The 19,912-nt window shown below is 38.5% G+C and overlaps 1 protein-coding gene across 4 annotated transcripts in view; it reads right to left on the reverse strand.

Annotated features, from left to right (window-relative positions):
• The window catches only part of CHD8 (chromodomain helicase DNA binding protein 8), a 62,705-nt gene extending 42,867 nt beyond the window's left edge, over positions 1 to 19,838 (reverse strand). For 2 of the 4 annotated variants that reach the window (XM_056810009.1, XM_056810005.1), the window contains exons 1-2: positions 19,689 to 19,838; positions 8,010 to 8,096 (exon numbers count right to left, since the gene is read on the reverse strand). The gene's annotated coding sequence lies outside the window, so the exon portion shown is untranslated. Of the gene's footprint in view, positions 1 to 6,237; positions 6,421 to 8,009; positions 8,097 to 19,688 lie in introns of those variants that run through there. The other 2 variants (XM_001368912.4, XM_056810012.1) reach the window with 2 other exon arrangements.
• Between the last annotated feature and the right edge of the window lie 74 nt (positions 19,839 to 19,912).

Genomic DNA, 19,912 nt, shown 5'->3' on the forward strand with positions numbered 1-19,912 from the left:
TGACACTTTGGCCAACCACAGAATGACAGAAAACAGGCCTCTTGTTCTTTACATATATCAGTTAACACTTAATTCTCCAATGAGGTTACACTAGCAGAAACTACTGCAGAAAACTCAGCACAGATTTCCTCCAGAAACTTAATTGTGTTCTTTCTTCTACATATTAGAGTATCAATCAAATGGCTTTAGGTTCTAACTATAATTAGGTGATACAATATATACATTAAGTGTGCTGAGCCTGAAGTCTGTCTGCCTTGGTTTTCTCAACTGTAAAATAGGGATAATAGCACCTATCTCCCAGGATTGTTGTGAGGCTTAAAAGAGATAGTACTTGCAAAGGGTTTAGCACAATGTTTAGCACGTAGTGCACCCAATAAATAAATGTTCCCATCCTTTCTTCCTAGGTCTATTTCAGTACTAACTATCCCTGTAAACACCAATCCCTATTCCTGTTGATTGCACCTGCATTCTCTCAGTCACTCTGGCTCAAAACCTGAATCATCACTAATACTCTCATTATCTCCTTTCCTTACCCTCCAAAACAGATTTCCAACACAAGCTCATCAACAAGCTCTACAGATTCAATCGACAGCATAGTTTGTATATAATTGTATATATTCAGATGATTCTCAGGTCTATTTATCTATTGTAACTCCTCTTCTGACCTTCACACTGAACTTCAACTGTCCATGGGACATCTCATACTGGATATCCCATATACATCTCAAACTCAACATGTACAAAACAGAATTCCCCCTTCCCCTATTATCCTCTGCCCAACTTCCCCATTCCTGCTAATGACATCAACGTTATCCTAATCCTAATGCAGAATCACAAACTTGGTGTCATTCATGAGTCTTACTCCACATATCCAATCTTTTGATAAGTCTTATTTCTACCTTTACAATATCTTTAGGGAATATATAGGTTCAGTTCTCTTCAACTCAAAATAGCCACCACCCTGGTATAGGTTCTCATTTCCTTAAACTACAATAGCCTTCTGGTTGGTCTCTCTTCCTCAAGCTGCCAAAGTGATATTCCTAAGGTGCACTCTGACCTTGCCTCTTCCATTCTCCTCCTCACCCAATAAATACCAATGGCATCCAATTATCTCTAGGATCAAATATAAAATCTCTATTTGGCTTTTAAAGTCTTTTGCAATCTAGCTCCTTTCTACCTTTCCAGTTCTTTTACACTTTACTCCCTTTGCTATCCACCCCCTTCAAATCCTTACCTTCCGTGATATCTTCCTTCTTGCTATTTCTCTCACATGACACTCTGATCTCCCATTCCATGCCTTTTCAAAACTGGCTATCCTCCATGCCTGAAATGTTTCAATTCTTCATATCTACCTCCTGGCTACCTTCAAGGGTCAGCTCAAATTTTACCTTCTGAAGGAAGGCTTTCCCAGAACATCCAATGATAGTGTCTTCCCTCTGGGATTCCCTACCATTTATATACTCTATATCTTGTATGCACAAAGCTGTTTGCATGTTGTCTCTCTCATTAGCACTAATTCCTTGAAAATAATAATTGTTTCTGTCTTTCTTTGTATCTCCTTTGCACATCACAGTACTAGGCACATAGTAATAACTCCATAAATGATTGCTGACTGATTGAAAAGGTCCTTAACAATGCTGAAATGAATTTAATTCATCCATTCCTATTGTCACCACTCTAGTTCAGACCTTATCACATCTTCCTAGATGCTTCCTAATTGGGGATCTGTATCATCTCTCTATCTGATCTAAACCATTCTATACAACCAGACCATTCTTCCTAAAGCATAGCTTTGATCACAAATTTAAAGCCGAAGGGAATCTCAGAAATTATCTAGTAAAATCTCCTCATTTTATAGTAGAGAAAACCAATTCACAGACAGATTAGGTGACCTGAATTCCCCTTACCTCAACCTCCTAGAATACTTGGTTTCCTTCAAGACTGAGCTCATCAACATCTTTTACATGAAGTCATAATTAAACACATTTTCCCAACTGCTAATGACTGTACTCTTAACCCAAACTACCTAATGCTCATTCTATAAATACTTATATGCAGGGGAAGCTAGGTGGCTCAGTAAATAAGAGAGCCAGGTCTGGAAACAGGAAGTCCTGGGCTCAAATCTGGCCTCAAGACACTTTCTTGCTGTTTGACCGTTTGGCAAGTCTAGCCCTTCCCATTCTTCTGCCTTGGAACTGATGCTTAAAGAAAAACTCTCCAAAACTTACATGCAAATGTCTCCCATTAGAATGTAAGCTCCCTGGGATGCATGGTTGTTTTCTCTTGTTTTGCATTTCCCATGTTCAGCACAGGGCCCAGCACATAGTGTCCCTGAGTAACTGTTTGTTGATGCCAATGTCCTCTATCGATAAATCCAGTGTTTTTACGATACCATATTCCCTTGCTTAAAACTCTTCAATCGGTCTCCACTGTTTACAATATAAAGTCTAAACTACTGAGATTGGCATACAAGATTTTCTATGATCTGGCTTTAAAAGAGTTTGCTTTCTTGGGGGTCCAGAATAGTGAAGGGGACTCTAAGAAATGAAACTCCTTCTACCAAATGTAGGTATCTTTTACTCGGGGTACTGAGATCTTAAGTGACTTGTACATGGTTACACAGCCAGTATGTGACTAAGCTAGATTTGAAATTCAAGTCATCCTGACTCTTTCCCTAGACCATACTGCTTGTTAGAATGTAAGCTCCTTGAAGCAAGTACTGTTTTAATGGTTACTCCATAATTGAGCTAACTATTTGGCACATAATAAATGTTTTTTCCCCCTGACTTATTCATTCACCAACCTACACTCTAGCCAATTATTATTCTTTTAATAGACTTTGCTTCTGTATCTCAGTTTATATTATTTATATCTTCTCAACTTACTAAAATCCCATCATTCTTCCTAGGACTTCCCATCTTTAGGCCTGGCTCTCAATTCACTGAGCCACCCAGCTGCCCCAATCCTATCATTCTTATCATTCATGGCCAAACTAAAATACTATCTCCTCTGTCAAGTTTTCCTTGATACTTCCAATCGAAATGTGCAGTCTCTTCTATAATCTCACACACAAGATCATGTTATATTTGGGCTTTCTCAGACACAGACTAAAAAGTATTTTAGTCATATGTGCATATAGTTTATCTTGCACACTATTTTGTTGACTAAGCATTTTTAAATACTTAAAATGTGTCAGGTACTGTGCTAAGTGCTGGGACAAAAGTTGAACAGTCCTTGCCCTTAAGGAGCTTACCTTTCATTGGAGGAAACATGAAGACAGATAACAGCTATATATACACATCTCTTAAGTCTGGCTCTCTATGGTCCTAAAATAAGTAAATACAAACTATATTCAAAGTAATTTTGATTGGAGAGTGGGGACAGAAGAATGAGTAAACTGAAAAAGGTCATGGTACTTAACCTGAACCTTGAAGGAAATCAGGGATTTCTGGTGGTAAAGGGAAAGGGAGAGGCATAGGAAACAGCTAGTCAAAAGCATGAAGTTGGGACATGCAATGTCATGTCAGGTCTTTTCCTGACTCCAGGCCTAGCAATTCTATCCTCTATGACACCTAGCTGCCACTGTGCCTTCTTAGGAAGGGGGAGAAGTTGGAGTGAGGTGCTATTCAGTTGTTCCCCCCACCCTCAATATGTCCAGCTTTTCATGACCCCATTTGGGGCTTTTTTGGTAGAGATACTGGAGTGGTTTGCCATTTCTTATTCCAGTTCATTTTACAGATGAGGTAACTGAGGCCAACAGGGTTAAATGACTTATCCAGACTCCCATAGTGTCGGAGATCATATTTGAACTCAGGAAGAGAAGCCTTCCTGACTCCAGGTCTAGTACTCTATTCACTGTGCCACTTCGCTGTGGTGGTGGCGGTGAATCAGTTCCCTTAGGACATTGACTTTGAGGTATCCATGGGGATCCAGGTGATGTCCAACAAACAGCTGTTAATGCAGTATAGGAGCTCAGGAGAGAGGAGGACTAGATGTGTTGATTCAAGTCTCTTTTAAGGCAAAATCAATGCCTTCAATTTCATGTATTTCCCATCATGTCTTGTTTATAGAGTAATAGGCACATAAATGAATGGGAAGTCACCATGTTACCATTTATATGATTTGAGAATAGTAACTAACCTTACCTATGACACTGACATGTAGATTAATGACTCTTCAACAGCCTTTCTTTCCCCCCCCCCCCCCCTCTCTCTCTCTCTCTCTCTCTCTCTCTCTCTCTCTCTCTCTCTCTCTCTCTCCTTCTGTCTTAGTATCAATTATAAGATAGAAAAGTAGTAAGGGCTAGGTATCAGAGTTAAGTGACTCATCCAGAGACACACAGGTAGGAAGTATCTGAGGTCACATTTGAACCCAGGTCCTCCCAAGACTCTAGACCTGGTGCTCTAACTACTGTGTTACCTAGTTGCCCCTAGTTTAATAGTTTCAAAGAACCAACATATGTATTTTATTGTTGTTGTCACTAAAGCATATTGGTGCATTTTGGTCTTATAAAGGGTTTTCTGGGGCACTGAGAGGTTAAATGATTTGTAATCTTTTTTTTTTTAAACCCTTACCTTCCATCTTGGAGTCAATACTGTGTATTGGTTCCCAGGCAGAAGAATGGTAAGGGCTAGGCAATGGAGGGTCAAGTGACTTGCCCAGGGTCACACAGCTGGGAAGTGGCTGAGGCCAGATTTGAACCTAGGACCTCCCGTCTCTAGGCCTGGCTCTCAATCCACTGAGCTACCTGGCTGCCCCAGATTTGTAATCTTTTTATAGTCAAGAGGTAGAATTTGATTATAGGTCTTACTACATGGATAGCACTTTATTCACTATGCCATGCGTTTTCTAATCATAGGCATACAAACTAGAATAGTTATTATTCTGATAATAATTCTATACTGTAACTTTGGCAAATATTCAAAACACAACACCCTTAGACAAATACAAGATATTGATTCCAAAAAGAGCTTAAACTTGTTCCCTAAAACCTTAAGGCACTACTTCCCAATCTCAGATCATGACCCCAATTATTGTAACTAAGGGTCTGACAGAGAAGGATATGGAATTCTGAAGCACCTGAACCTCCTGCTTTATTATGGGCAGAGAATAGGAGGCTTTTTTTTTCCTTGGAGAAGAGAGGCCAATTCCAAGACTAGACTTCCTCCCAGCTTTGGCACTGGACTATTATTGAGACAATTTTGCTGCCTTCTACCAGCAATAAAATCTTAAAGAAACACCAAATGATCATTAGCTCTCTTGGGGAAAATCCACCAAATATTTGCTTTTGGTCCCAAAGAGAAGAAGAGATGGGCAAGGATAGGGATATAGGTCAAATGCATAGCCTAAAGATTACAGGTCTATTTATTCATTGTGATAGTAATTGTTACAAGTAGATGTAAATAATTTAATTATTTAAAAAAGTGCTAACTATTATATTTCAGTTCTCTTTAAAATTACTATTTATTTTAAACCCTTACTATCTATCTTAGAATCAACCAATACTAGGTATTGGTTCCAAGGCAGAAGAATACTAAGGGCTAGGCAATAGGGGTTAAGTGACTTGCCCAGGGCCACATAACTAGGAAATGTCTGAAGCCAAATTTGAACCCAGGTCCTCCAGTCTCTGGGCCTGACTCTCAATCCACTGAGCCACCCTGCTGCCCCTATTTCATCTCTTTTTAAAGCTGTAGCATCAATGATGTTCAATTTAGAATCCTGTTAAGAAAAGTTAGGGAGCTGCCTCCATAAGGCTTATAAAATCCCATGTCATAACAGTGTAAAAAATATCATTATTTAAATTGTAAAGTTTAAATTCCTTTTGAGAAGAATTTTAGGTAAAGAAAGATGCTACCTCTCTGAATCCAGAAACTGAACTGTTGGAGAAGACACCATGAAGAAGCCTCCAGACCACAAGCTGCACAAGAATGAACTTTGGGTATGGTTGATTGAACATTCATTTGTATGTATACTTTCATGCCAAAGGGGACTGCCCCCAACTGGCTTTTTGTCAATGTGTCTAGCAATTATTGATTTTGTTTTTTCTTTTTTTTCTCTTATCCTTAAATTATTGTAATCTTTAAATTGATTACGTTTTTATGATCCTCTGGGGGAAGTCCTTCTTCCCAAGAGGATCAAACGGAGGTATGTAAACATGGACTCGAATCCAGGACTTCAGTCCCCAGAAGTCCTTGCTCCACTTCCCCAGAATGCCCTCTAATCTCAGTGAAACCTCACCTGGGCTGAGAGCGAGATGAAGTATTTAACCTGGTTGTGAATAGGCTCTGCCCTTTTTTCTACTTCCGCTTCGGAGCGGCTCTCCACCTAGCAGGCAAGATACAAGTGGTCATGAATAGGCTCTCTGGGCCTAGACATGTGCTTTTCTTACTTGTGTTTTCTTTATATTTTAATCTTCAATAAACCTCATAAAAATATAATACTCCTTGCAGAGAGAAACTAATTTCTACCTGCCTCAGTTTCCCAAAAATTTTCATCTTTACAACAGTAAGGCTGGGAACAGATTGCCACAGATTGGGTTGGGGAGCCAAAGGAATAGAAGAAAAGCCTGTTTTGGGATCTTTCCAATACTCCTGGGTATGACCTGGGTCCAGAGATAACCAAAAAGAAAACTAATTTTTTGAGATCTAGCTCAAAACTTTCCTCTATAATTCTAAGTAAACTATGGTCTCATGATTCTAAGATGTCTGTTCTAAGCTTTTGGATACCTGATTATATTTAATTTAGTATTTTGTAATATGTAAATACTGTCTTGTATTATCTTCTACCTGATTCATGTGGAAAGTCATATCTCTCAAACTAAACTGTATATCCTAGGGAGCAGAGATTCTATTATGTAAATCTTTATTCTCCAAAAATCGTAGCAATATTAGAAAACACATAGCAGGAATCTATACTTGTTTAACTGATAGTCAAGATTATAATCTTTCTATCCTTGAGTTGCTACCTAAACTCTTAATTCTAAGGTCTTACCCAACACTATTCTTTTTTTTTTTAAAGCCCTTACCTTCCATCTTGGAATCAATACTGTGTATTGGTTCCAAGGCAGAAGAGTGGTAAGGGCTAGGCAATGGGGGTCAAGTGACTTGCCCAGGGTCACACAGCTGGGAAGTGGCTGAGGCCAGATTTGAACCCAGGACCTCCCATCTCTAGGCCTGGCTCTCAATCCACTGAGCTACCCAGCTGCCCCCTTACCCAACACTATTACTCAGTTCTTTTATAAGTTAATGTTTAATTATAGTTAGGTCAAATTATATTAAACCTAAATAACAGATGCTCCTATATCATTTATTTATCTATCTATTTATTATAGTGTCTACTATGCCAGGCACTGTGTTCAGTGCCTTACATTATTATTTCATTTGATCCTAACAAAAACGCTTGGAGGAAGGTGCTATTACAAGCCCTTTTTTATAGATGAGGAAACAGGCAGAGATTAAGTGGCTTGTCCAGGATCACACAACTAGTATCTGAGGCAGAATTTGACCTCAGGTTTTCCTGAGTCTAGTTCTAGCACTCTATCTACTTCATCACATAGCTGCCTCAAGTCTAAAATTAACTCTGTGGAAGAGGTGCTTACCCTTTCTTGTGTCATAGATTCCTTCTCAGAATGTTTTTAAATGCATAAAATAAAATACATAGTATCACAAAAGAAACCAATTATATTTATATACATTTATCAAAATACTTTAAAAAAACCCTCAACTTCACAGACTCTGGGTTAAGAAATCTTCCTCCAAGGGGTTTATACTATGAATATTGATAAAATTGAACAACCTAAACCTAGTGATCTGATCCTACAATTGGACTTATAGCACAAATCTCCTAATTTCAGAATTGGAAGATATAGACCAGATTTCTAAATTTAGAGAGCAATGAAGTACAAAGAGATTAAACTTGCAAATGATAATAAAAAGTTAAATTTACATAGCACAAAACATCTAAAAATTTATTTAGTCAGTCAGTTATCAAAAATATTAACTTTTACTTACCTTCCCTGGTCTGGGTATGAGAGGTTGTTTTCTCAGTAACATCTGAGGACCTTTATGTTCAAAGGTGAATTATGATGCATCTTAATGCTATAAAGGAGGAGTAAGTAGCAAAAAATCAGTCCTAGAAAGTGTGTGGCTAATAAAAACTGTGTGAGTTGATTAAAGTATTTATGATTGAAAACTTGCTTAAAGTTTCACAATTAGCCAGTGGTAAAGTTGAATGAAACAAACCACCTAACTCCTACCACCTAATGTTCTTTCTACAAACATTTTAGATACTCAATGCTAAATTATACTTTCCACTTCTTAAGAGAGAGGTGACTAGAGGTAAAGAATGTGATATCATTGGATATGAGCAATTCTTTAGTTTGAATATGTTTATTGGATACAAGGGAGAGTTTTTAAAAGTTATTTTTGGGGGAGGGAGAATTGGGACATAATGATAGTCATCTTTGGAACTAATATACTGAATGCATTATATACTTTAAAAAACCAAGCTGTATGTAATGGGGGGGGGGAGGGGGGAAGGCGAATCTAGGTGTTAACATGACCAAAGATAACAGTATGGCTTTCCAACCATATTCCACTAGAGGTCAGTACAAAATTCTTCTGATGAATTTGATATTTTGAATATAGACTTCTAGAATGGAGAAAAGATACCACAGAATTTTCACTAGTAACATTTATTGAAACCAATTATAAAAGGGATCTCAGTAGGGGAGAAAGGAGTATGGGTTCTAGGTATAAAACAGCTCTGATACTTCTTAGCTATGGAATTTCCTGGAATGATGCTTTATATTGCTAAGCTTCAGTTTCCTCATCTACAAATAGGAGATGAATACTTTTGCTACTTACCTTACATCTGTGATGAAAGCACTTAGCAAACCTTAAAGCACTATATAAATGTGGCCTACTCATAAGAATGATATTGATGTTGATTTATGTGACCCTGAGAATCCATTTATTTCATGGATCTTCAGTTCATTTTACAGTGCCTATATTGGTAAATATAATTCCTCATCTGACTAGAATAGATGTTGCTTGATTATTTACATGATTAATTCTGCCTCAGTTGTCACCTTGTGCCCCATTATTTAAACATATGGTGAATAGAATTAACTATCACTTCTGTATTAACAGCTTAGATGGGAATGGATACCAAAGTCTGTAGTTCCTTAACAGAGATAGGAGAGAGTGATCCTAGGGTCAAAGAAAAGGTTGAGTCCATCTGCTAGGGGATTGTATCAGGATAAGGAAATGATTTGGAAAGGATTATGTAAGGAAGCCATACAAAGTACTAAAGACTAATAAAATGATTGATAACTGAGTATTAGCACATATTAGTGGGCAGCTTTTCAAAAGTTCCTGCACTCTGATCTACTCATACAATTTAACACACATCTCTCTAGGGAACAGCAGCTTTGGGTCACAAAATTCCATTGTTTTGGAATTGAAATATTCATCTGAACAGCAAAAATTAGTACAGAAACCATTGGTTATTCTTCTTCTGAAGTCAACCCCAAACTAATGTTAAATCCTTAATTCTTGGAAAACCACTTTTTTGCTATCAGTGTTGTGAAGATGGGATTGACTTTCCTCTTGCCTACTTTTAAATTTAATCAACAAAAAGCATGGACACCCCTACTTAACACTAAGTAGGGGAGGTTCACAAGCCACTTGTTAAAGTGGGTGACAATTCAGAAATGACTGACCACCACTTGGGTAGTGCTAAGCAAATTTAAAGACTGCAATTGGTCCTTGTAAAGTGGAGGAAGGGACAAGAAGTGACATTTAAAAAGGACTATAAATGGTGGTGAACTTCTTGTGCAATGGGGCTTCTTCCTGAATTTTTGGGTTGGAGGATCTTGGACTGCAACTACAGCTTAGGGCTACTGACTTGGACCTGGGACTCTGGATCTTGGACTGCTTCTGGTAAAACTGCTCCTGGATCTTCTCCCCTTGGAGCTTTGGCTTGAGTGAAAAGTTGACCTTCCTTTCCTGGCCTCTGGAGAGATTAGTTCTGAAGAAGCCTCCCCTTCTTTGAGGAGGCTACATGGGTTGAACCCTTTTTTAATTCTCCACTGAGTCCTCCAGCAAAGGGGTTAACGAGCCCTGCCTGGGTTGAGCCATGACCAGAGCAACATTAGGGTGATAAGCTGGACATTTTCTCTACCCTCTTTTACATTCCTCTACTTTTACTTTTCCCACCTCTTTGTAAATAAAACTATTGAAAGTCAATTCTACTTGAGCTATAATATTTTAAAATTGGCAGCCACAGTATTTTCTTAAAATTCTCTCATATTTAATTCAATCACAAAATTTAATTCCTTACAGCGTCACAAAGAAATGAAAACTCATGATGGCAGTAACAAATGGGTCAGATGCGGGAAAAACAAAGACGCTTCAAAAACATATTTGTGCACTGAGAAAAAGATTTTGTTTGTTGTAAGGAAAAACTTCCTAACAATTAGAAATAGTGGAACAGTCTGGCTCAGGAGGGAATGGGTTTGTCCTCATTAGGATGTTCAAGTGAGGGATGGACATTGTAGAAGACATTTTTGGTAAGGATTGCATTGGAATAGATGGGCTCTTGGAGTTCCTTCCAATTCTCAGATTCTGTGATTCTTGGAATTTGTGAGAAATTATCCTAAAAGATTTTTATAGTATTTGAACATTTTTCCCTTGGGAAGGAAAACAATGAAAAAATGTTAAGAGTTAACATGTCCTTCTTAGAAAGTTATTCTGATGAAATCCCAAGAAACTAAGACCCTAGAAATGAAGAAATGGTAAGAAAATAAGGAAGGTATATTGATAAAAGTAGTGAAGTGGATAGCATAATAGGTTTGGGATCAAGAAAACATGGGTTCATCCTGCTTATAATATATATTAGATTTATGACTATGGGCAAATCATTTAACCTCTGTGAATTCCATCATCTCTAAAAAGTGATAATACCCGTTATTCTTATCTCATAGGAGATTTGCTGTTTTAATGCAATAACTGTAAAGTGCTTTGTAAACTTTGAAGCACTGTCAGATATTCGTCTTTAAAAACAAACAAAAAACCAAACCCTTACCTTCTGTCTTAGTATCAAGTCTAAGAAGAGTGACATGGGTAAGGCAACTGGGGTTAAGTGACTTGCCCAGGGTCACAGGGCTAGGAAGTATAAGGCCAGACTGGAATCCAGGTCCTCCAACTCTAGGCCTGGCTCTCCACTCACTGAGCCACCTAGCTATCCTAGATATTTTTATTAACAAAAGGATTAGAACTTCTTCATCTAGGGAACTGAATTTTAGGGGAAGAGAGAGAATAGTGATACTAAATACTTTTACCTAACAAATATAATACTTAAGTATTTTATTTAAGAAAAGACCAGTCTACGTAAGTTTGGAAAGTTTTATTATTAGAATTTAGACTTCAGGAAATAAATATTTTTATCTACAGCAACTCATGAAGATCTTTGATACTAAAACATTCAAAATTTAGGCAATTTTTCTTTTTCCATAATAAAGAAGTAGTTAATATTAAAAAACCATTAGTGTCCTTGTCCTTATACTTGAATATAGGTTTTGATGTTCTGAAAATTCAAACAATAAGCACCTATTAAACCCTGTGTCAATTTTTGGGGAATCAGACAAAAACATGGTTCCTGCTCTCAAGTAAATCACATTCTAATGGGAAACACAAAAATACATAAAGGATACATTAAAGGTTTGTAAAGTATTTTCAAAATATTCTCACTTTATTTTATCCTTATAACGACCTTGAGATAGGTGCTATTATTATCCCCATTTTATAGGTGTGAAAACTGAGGAAGACAGAGGCTAATTGACTTGCCTATGGTCACCTGGGGAATAAATTCCAGGCCAGATTTGAACTTAGGTCTTTCTGTATCTAGGTCTAGGTCCTGTCTGTAAGGTAATCTTAGTTGGAGAAGCCTATAGCAGCAGGGAAGGCCAAGAAAGTTCTGGCAGAAAATGGTTTTTAAAGCAAGTTTTGACTCTAAATGATCACTCTAGTGCAAATATTAATATTATAGAAATAGGTCTTGATCAATGACACATGTAAAACCATTGGAATTGCTTGTTACCTATGGGAGGGGGTGGGAAAAGGAGAGGGAAAGAACATGGAACATGAAATATGTAACCATGGGAAAATATTCTAAACTGATTAATTAAATAAATAAACTTAATAAAAAAAATAAAGTGAGTCTTGAAGGAAGTTGGAGATTTTAAGGAGTGGAGGTGAGGAGGGAGAACATTCTAGCCATGGGGGACAAGATGGGAGATGGAAGATTGGTAAACATCAAGTAGTCAATTTAGTTAGACTGCAGTGTATAGAGGAGAGTAAAGTCTAAAAAGTCTAGAAAGATTGTGAAAAAACGTAAATGCCAAACAATGGATCCTATAATTGAGTAAAAGGGAGATAGTAAAGTTTATCATGCAGTGAAGTAGTCAGACATGCACTTTAGGAAAATCATTGTGGTAGCTAACTGGAGGAGGGACTGGAGTGGGGAAAGACTAATTTAGGCAGTGAGATCAATTAGAAAGCTAATGCAATAATTTAGGGGAGAGCTGATAGGGCCTGAATGAGGATGATGGCTGTGTGAATGAGAAAGAAATATAAACTAGAGATGTAAAGACAGAAATGACAAGATCTGACAACTGATTAGATGTTTGGGGTGACTGAGAATGAGGACTTGAGGATAATATCAAGTTTGCTGAGCTGAGTATTTGGTAGGATAGTAATATGGTGGTTGGGAAAAGGGGTCAGAGGAGAAAGAATGAGTTCTGTTTTGGACATATTGAATTTGAGATGGCTAGAGCACATCCAGTTTGAAACATCCAAAAAGCAATGAGGAATTGACATTCAGTGGAGACTTAGGCTGGATTTTTGGTCTGGTAATAATTTATACAGAAATGACAATAGAATTCATAGTGGCTGATAAGATGATAGAGTAAATAGAGAAGAGGGTCCAGGACAGAGCCTCAGGGTATATCCACAGTTAATGAACATCATCATCATAACCAACATGAAGATTCAGAAAAAGAGACTAAGAAGGGTCAGTCAGACAGATAGGAGATCCAAGAGAAAGCAGTGGCCACAGAAGCCCAAAGAATGAGTACCCAGAAGGCAAAGGTGATAAACAGTGTTTGATGCTGCAGAGAGGTCAAGAAAGAATGAAATATCAGCTTGAGAACATGACTCATAAGGAGGTGGAAAGCTGTCCAGCTCCCTGTCCTTCCTTCCTTCCTTCCTTCCTTCCTTCCTTCCTTAAAAAAAGATAGTCTCACTGATCCAATATAGGTAAAACTCCTATGAATGTGGAGTTAAAAATTTATTGCCATTTGCTGGATTTCTGTTTCACATTTACTATAAATTTGGAAATGCAAAGTGTTTTGGCTCAAAAAGCCATCTGAAAACAAGAATTAGGATGATTCAGAGTTGACCGTATTTGCATTTGTGATGTTCAACAACCAAGAACTAGAGGAATTCAACAAGCATGCACTAGGCCTCCAACTTGTTCAACATACTGGGGAAAAAAGATAAAAATGAAAACTAGCTCCTGCTTCAAGGAGCTGACAATCTATCAAAATATAAAACAATCTGAGGAGATAAAAAGAACACCAACAACCAGGGATAACAGGAAAAGCTTCCCAAGGAAGGCAGCAGCCCTTGAAATGAATCTTGAGAAAAACCCAAGGATTCCAAGAGGCACTGGTGAAGGAGGACCTTCCAGGAGTGTGTGTGTGTGTGTGTGTGTGGGGGGGGGAATATGTGGTGGTGGTGGGATGACACAAGATCAGCTGGTGCAAAATCCGAGGCAGAGAGAAAATGCCAAGTTCAGGAACAGCAAGTGAGCCAGTTTGGTTAGAAGTGAAACCTGAGGTCCACTGTTTTGATTGCCAAGTGCCTCTCATAGCCTACTCTGTCTAGGTAGTTCTGATCATGTTTCATTTGAACATCCTGTCATATTCCTCCCTGTTGGATTTGTACCCTCTGATTCCCTCCTTTCCAGTTTTGGAACCTTAACTAAAACAGTCACCAATACTTTCCAAATCATAAAATTCTGCACTGGCCACTATTCCCCATACATGTTGTCTCTGCCCCCATTAGAATGTAAGCTCCTAGAAGGCAGGTGCTATCTCTCACTTTTGTATTTTGTATCTCTAATGTTTAGTACAATGCTGAGCACATACTGTTTAACAAATTTTTTTTTCATTCATTAGACTACCTAAAGGAAAATAATGTGAAATGTCTGACCAGATAGTGAGGATTTTGCCATGCCAAGGAGTTTACATTTTGTCCTAGAGGCAGGGTGAGTGATATGGTTAGAGCAGTGCCTTAGGAAGATTATTTTGGCAGCTAAGTGGAAAGAAGAGGTTGTAAAGCAAGGAGACCACTTAGATGATGAGGACCTAAATGAGGATGGTGGTTCACTGAATGGAGAGTAAAGAATAGATTCAAAACATATTGACATGGTAACTAAATGAGAAAGAGTGTGTATGAGTGGGGTGTGTGTGTAATAATAAGCATTTATATAGTTGCTACTACATGCCAGGCACTGTGTTAAGTGCTTTTACAAATAATATCTTGGTTGATTTTCATAATATCCTTGTGAGGTAGGTTGTATTATTATCTCCTTTTCACAGTTGACGAAACAGGCAAGTAGGAGGTTATGTGACTTACCCAAGGTCACAAAGCTAGTTAAGTGACTAAGGATGGATTTGAATTCAGGTCTTTCTTACTCTAGACCTATTGCTTTATTCACTGTATTCCTAAGTTGCCTTTAGGAAGGGTTGGAGAAAGGGGAAGAGTCAAGAATTGCTCTGATGCTAGGAATTCAGGAGACTGGAAGGATGCTGATACACTCATCAAGAATCAGGAAGTTTAGAGAAAGAGTGGATTTAGAACAGAGACTCTTAACTTAGGATCAATGAATTATGTTTTAAAAAATATTTTGAGAACTATTTCAGTAAGTATTTTCTTTGTAATCCTACATATTTTATTTTATGAATTTAAAAATAATGAACTCTGGAGAGATATGGGTTAGATATATAGTTTTGGGAATCATCTTCCTTGTTTCTAATTGAATTGGAATTGAATAAGGTGAGGTGTTGAAAGAGGAACCAAGAGTTTTGGGATGAGACATGGCTAATCCCACAAAGACAAGGAGAAAGATTAGTGTACCAGGCTGGAAGAAATTCAAGAGAAAGTAATGTCATAAAAACTTGGGAAGGAAAAAGCATCCAGAAGGAAGCAGCTGTCAAAAGCTTCAGGGATGTCAAGAAAGGATTTATTTTTGAGTCAGACTGTTGTCTCTCATACTCTTGGATGGTGTAGGCAGGCCCTATTTGGTCATTGGGAAATGATGGAAAAGATTAACTCCACTTTTGCAGAAATTACCATGTTTTGGTTCAGTCGCTAGGAGGAACAATTTATAAATCAGTTCTTGCTCTGTCTCCTTTTCCTTGCATAGACCTGAACCCAGAGTTGGCTTTGACCAGATGCTTTTGCTTCCCAGAAGCTGCCTTGGCCCCTTCTCTTGCTGTGGCTTCAGGAATGAGGCTCTTTGAGCTCTGGGCTGGCCTTACCTGCAGTGGCAGTTCAGGTACAAGCTGCTAGACAAGGGGATCCTGGGTAGGGTACTGCTCTCTCCTTTTGTGACTGGGGTTCAGGTTACATAGGCCCAAATTACTTCTATTCTTTGTCTTTGATCTAACCTGGCTTGTCTCTCTGCTCCGAGCTCCTATGGGATTTTGGCATCTTTTTGAGCAGCCCTAGACAGGATGGAAGGTCTTATAACAGTTTCTCTTGGGTTTTCTTTATCATTGTTCCTTCTGGTATATTTTTAGAGTTCTATTGGAGTGTTTGTGGAGGATCTAGATTTCTCTATATACTAAGAAAATGCTATTTTCTGAGGATTCCCAGAGAGGTTGAAAAGGATAGGGACTTAGAAAAGGCCTGAGAGTTTAGGGATTGGGAAATCACTGACAACATAGGAAAGAACAGTTTCAGTTAGGTGGTGATTTCAAGAAGCTGAGTTTTCAATTTTAAAATATTATTAACAATCAAGATGAGGAGATCATTAAATTGGCAATAAAAGGAATAATCACATTTGTCAAAATGGTAAAAAAAGGAAGTTCAAATGTTTTGCATCACAGAAAGGAAATTAAATGCAACAGAACAAAGAAATAATAAAGCTAAGAAAAGTTAAGCCAGAAAAAATGTTTAAGAATAGGAAAATTTTTAAAGGAGAATAGCACTGAAAGACTTTAGAACTCTGATCAATGTAGTATCCACTTGTGACCAAAAGGACTGATGTTGAGGCATGTCTTCTGCCTCTCAGAAGAGATGTTGTGGATTATAGGTTTAGAATGAGACATATATTTTGCTAACATAGTTAATGTGTTGATTTTTTTTTGCCTGATTGATTAAATGTAGAAGTCCTTAAGAAGTGATAGTAATGTTAAAAAAAAAAGAAGAGAACAGAAATAAAACATTTAAAAAATTTTGAAATATAGATAGTGGTCAAGTAAAATTTTAGATATATAAGATCAGAGGAAAGTAAATGAATTATAATAAAAAATAAAGGAAACAAAATCTGAGAAAGCAGTTGAAAGAAACATATATATGCGCTTTATAGTCAAATGACCACCAATACGGTATAAAGAGTAAACTAATCGGGGGCAGCTGGATGGTTCAGTGGATTGAGAGTCAGATCCAGTGATGGGAGGTCCTGGGTTCAAAACTAACCTCAGACACTTCCTAGCTGTGTGACACTGGGCAAGTCACTTAACCCCCAATGCCTAGCCCTTACCACTCTTCTGCTTTAGAACCAGTACCCAGTATTGATTCTAAGATGGAAGGTAAGGGTTAAAAAAAAAAGAGTAAACTAATCAATTAATGGAAAAAAGGTTGTAGAAAAAAGTGGAATTAAACTGGGTAAGATATGATCATGAAACAAAACTCTATAGCTGATCTGGACTGCATAGTTATCCCATTAGGAGAGACATCTATTTGTGGAAAGTCCTGGAAAACATAAGTCTCAGAATAGGTCAAATGCCATTAGGAATCTTACTCTTTCCCCAAATCCTAAAACAATTGTTTTGGGTCATGTTCAGCAAGGTAGATAGACTCTTTTAGGTAAGTTCAAGAAATCTGTCCAGGAAATCTCCAGAATCAACTCTATAAGGTTTAAGTTTGCCTAAGTGCATTCCAGTGATGTAAACAGTAACTGTCATTAACCTCCTACTTGAGGACTTTTAATGTCAACTTGGGAAAAAATAACTTTTCTAGGAAAAAAAAATTTTTTTAAACTCTTACCTTCCATCTTGGAGTCAATACTGTGTATTGGCTCCAAGGCAGAAGAGTGGTAAGGGCTAGGCAATGGGGGTCAAGTGACTTGCCCAGGGTCACACAGCTGGGAAGTGTCTGGGGCCAGATTTGAACCTAGGACCTCCTGTCTCTAGGACTGGCTCTCAATCCACTGAGCTACCCAGCTGCCCCCTCTTCTAGGAAAATTTAAACAATATTGTTTGTTATGGCACTTAAGTTCTCACACTTGGGTTAAAAGAATGTACCTGTCCCAAAGCAGATTGATACATATCTTTTTAATGATGACAGTTTGTATTTATATAGGGCTTTAAGTTTTACTTTTAAAATGCTCTACATATATTATTTTATTTGATCTTCACAACTCTGAAGTAAATGCTTTTAAGTACACTACCCCCCTCAATCCTTTGCTATCTTCTAGGCAAATTATCAATATATTGCTCTTTCTGCCCAAAAACGTTCCTTTATCCCTATTCCAACCTACAGTCTGCAGTGATGGATTCCACAGTGCCAACAATCTTCCACCTCATCATCCTGCAGTGCTGCAGAGAAAGGAACATAGGGACTATTTGCTAGTGATTCACAATCCACTTAGCAAGTTCCTTTCCTTTCCTTTCCTTTCCTATCTAAATGAACTTTGTCAATATGAGCACTTGCAAAATCAAAAGGCCAAATGCACTAGCTAGAACTAAATATAGAGGAGAAGTGAACCATGCAGGTTTACCACATACAGCTTTATCAAATCCTTTCTATCCTGACCCACCATTCCTTTGCTATTCCAGTCCTAAACTGTCCCCACCCCCAACCACACAGAGACAAATATATTACTTCACCAATGTCCTTCATCCTGCCTTGCAGGCTCCCTAGCATTCCAGTCCTGAAATATAGAAGGCCCTCTCAAATGGTAACAGTTTCTTTTCCTATCATTATTCCTTTCCCCTTGTGGAACTGGTTTACTTCAAAATATTCAGAATAAGGAGCTTCCCACATTCTGAACCACAGGTAGTGACTATGATTATTTTTAAAATCCTGATATCAATTCAATGGCCCTTACAGAATAATAGTAAGTGGGAACAATTAACATTGACTGGGAAATGGAAAAATATTCTAAATTGACCAATTAAATAAAAATTTCAAAAACAAAAACAAAAAACATTGACTGGTAAATAGAAGGTACTAAAATCACAAACCTAACTAGCATTCCAGAGATTATTGCACCTTCCTCAAATAGCTAAAGCTGATATTTCATAGTCATTCCTGTCACAGATGACAGATTCAGGAAAAGAAAAAGGTCTGAAAGGCTCATGGATACTGGTTAAGATTGGTTAAGTGGCACTTTTAATGTGGTTACCCAAATTATGCCTTCAATTCAGCAACTTTTATCTGCATTGGTCTTAATTGGACATTAAGTTCTAGGATCTAATTTTACGACTTCGATCATTCTGCTTAGTTATCACCCAAGAAATTGTCCGGCCCAAGCCTCACCTTTCAACAGATCATCTACTCGTGTGGCTGTCCCTTTAAAAACCTACAGCTGCTGCATTTCCACAGCTGCTGCAATGGGCAGGGAAATTTCCTGCGACACTAGAGACAGGTAAATAAAATTGAATTCAGTGTGTGGAGGTGGCAGAGAGGGGCGAGCTGGGGGCGGGGTCTTCCTTAAAGAGTTTACATAATGCAACAGAAAACAAATCCTAGAGCCCTGCAGATCTGTCAATGCAGCGCAAAGTTGTAGCCCCCAGTCATTCTACCCCACTCCAAACACAGGCAGCCCAACTCCACCTTTTCCTACTAAATACTCACAATTAGACAAGAATATAGAACTCTGTCCACCCTCCCCCCCCAGCACAATACCTCCCCCCTCCCCACCTACCTTTTTATAATAACCCAACCTCCCACCTCAGACTCCAGTGCGGAGAGACCAACTGAACTGGGGAGTTTTTTTTTTCCTCAGGGAGAGAAGGGAACGAGACAGAAGGAAGGTCCTGCTACAAGTCTATACCACGCCCAGTAATGCAATGACACAAACGATACAAGACGGTATGCAATAACTGCAATGTGCAGCGCTCCCCCTCCCCCGCCTCGATGAATCTCACTCTTTCTTGTATAGATGTCGCTTCCCTCCCCACGTCTCTTACAAAGGAGAATGGTTCAGTCCATAGCATCCCCCGGTAGCACCTGATCCCCCATTATTAACGGGGGAGGGGAAGAGGAGGAGGGAGAAGAGGAAGAGAAGAGGAGGGAAGCTGATGTATTGAAATTAGATGATAAACTTTAGATTTCAGAAAGCCCCTGGAATCCTAGAGGAGCCGGGGGACGAAGGGATGGGAGCTGGAAGCCTACCTGAAAGAGTCCTGCTGCCTCCCTTACGGGGCGGGTTTCAATTCACCCAGTTAAGAGAACAAGGCGCCTTCTGGCAGAGCATGGCCAGCCCTGGCCTCAACCTAACTTGCTGGTAGTCCATTCTTCCCAAGTCCCGCCTACTTTCCTCCACAACAACCAATGATGTAGCTGGATTCCAGACTCATCTAGCACGATAGTGTGAGCGCCATCCAGGAAGTCTCTGG

Source organism: Monodelphis domestica, chromosome 1 (assembly GCF_027887165.1).
Source record: "Monodelphis domestica isolate mMonDom1 chromosome 1, mMonDom1.pri, whole genome shotgun sequence".
Classification (NCBI taxonomy): Eukaryota; Metazoa; Chordata; class Mammalia; order Didelphimorphia; family Didelphidae; genus Monodelphis; species Monodelphis domestica.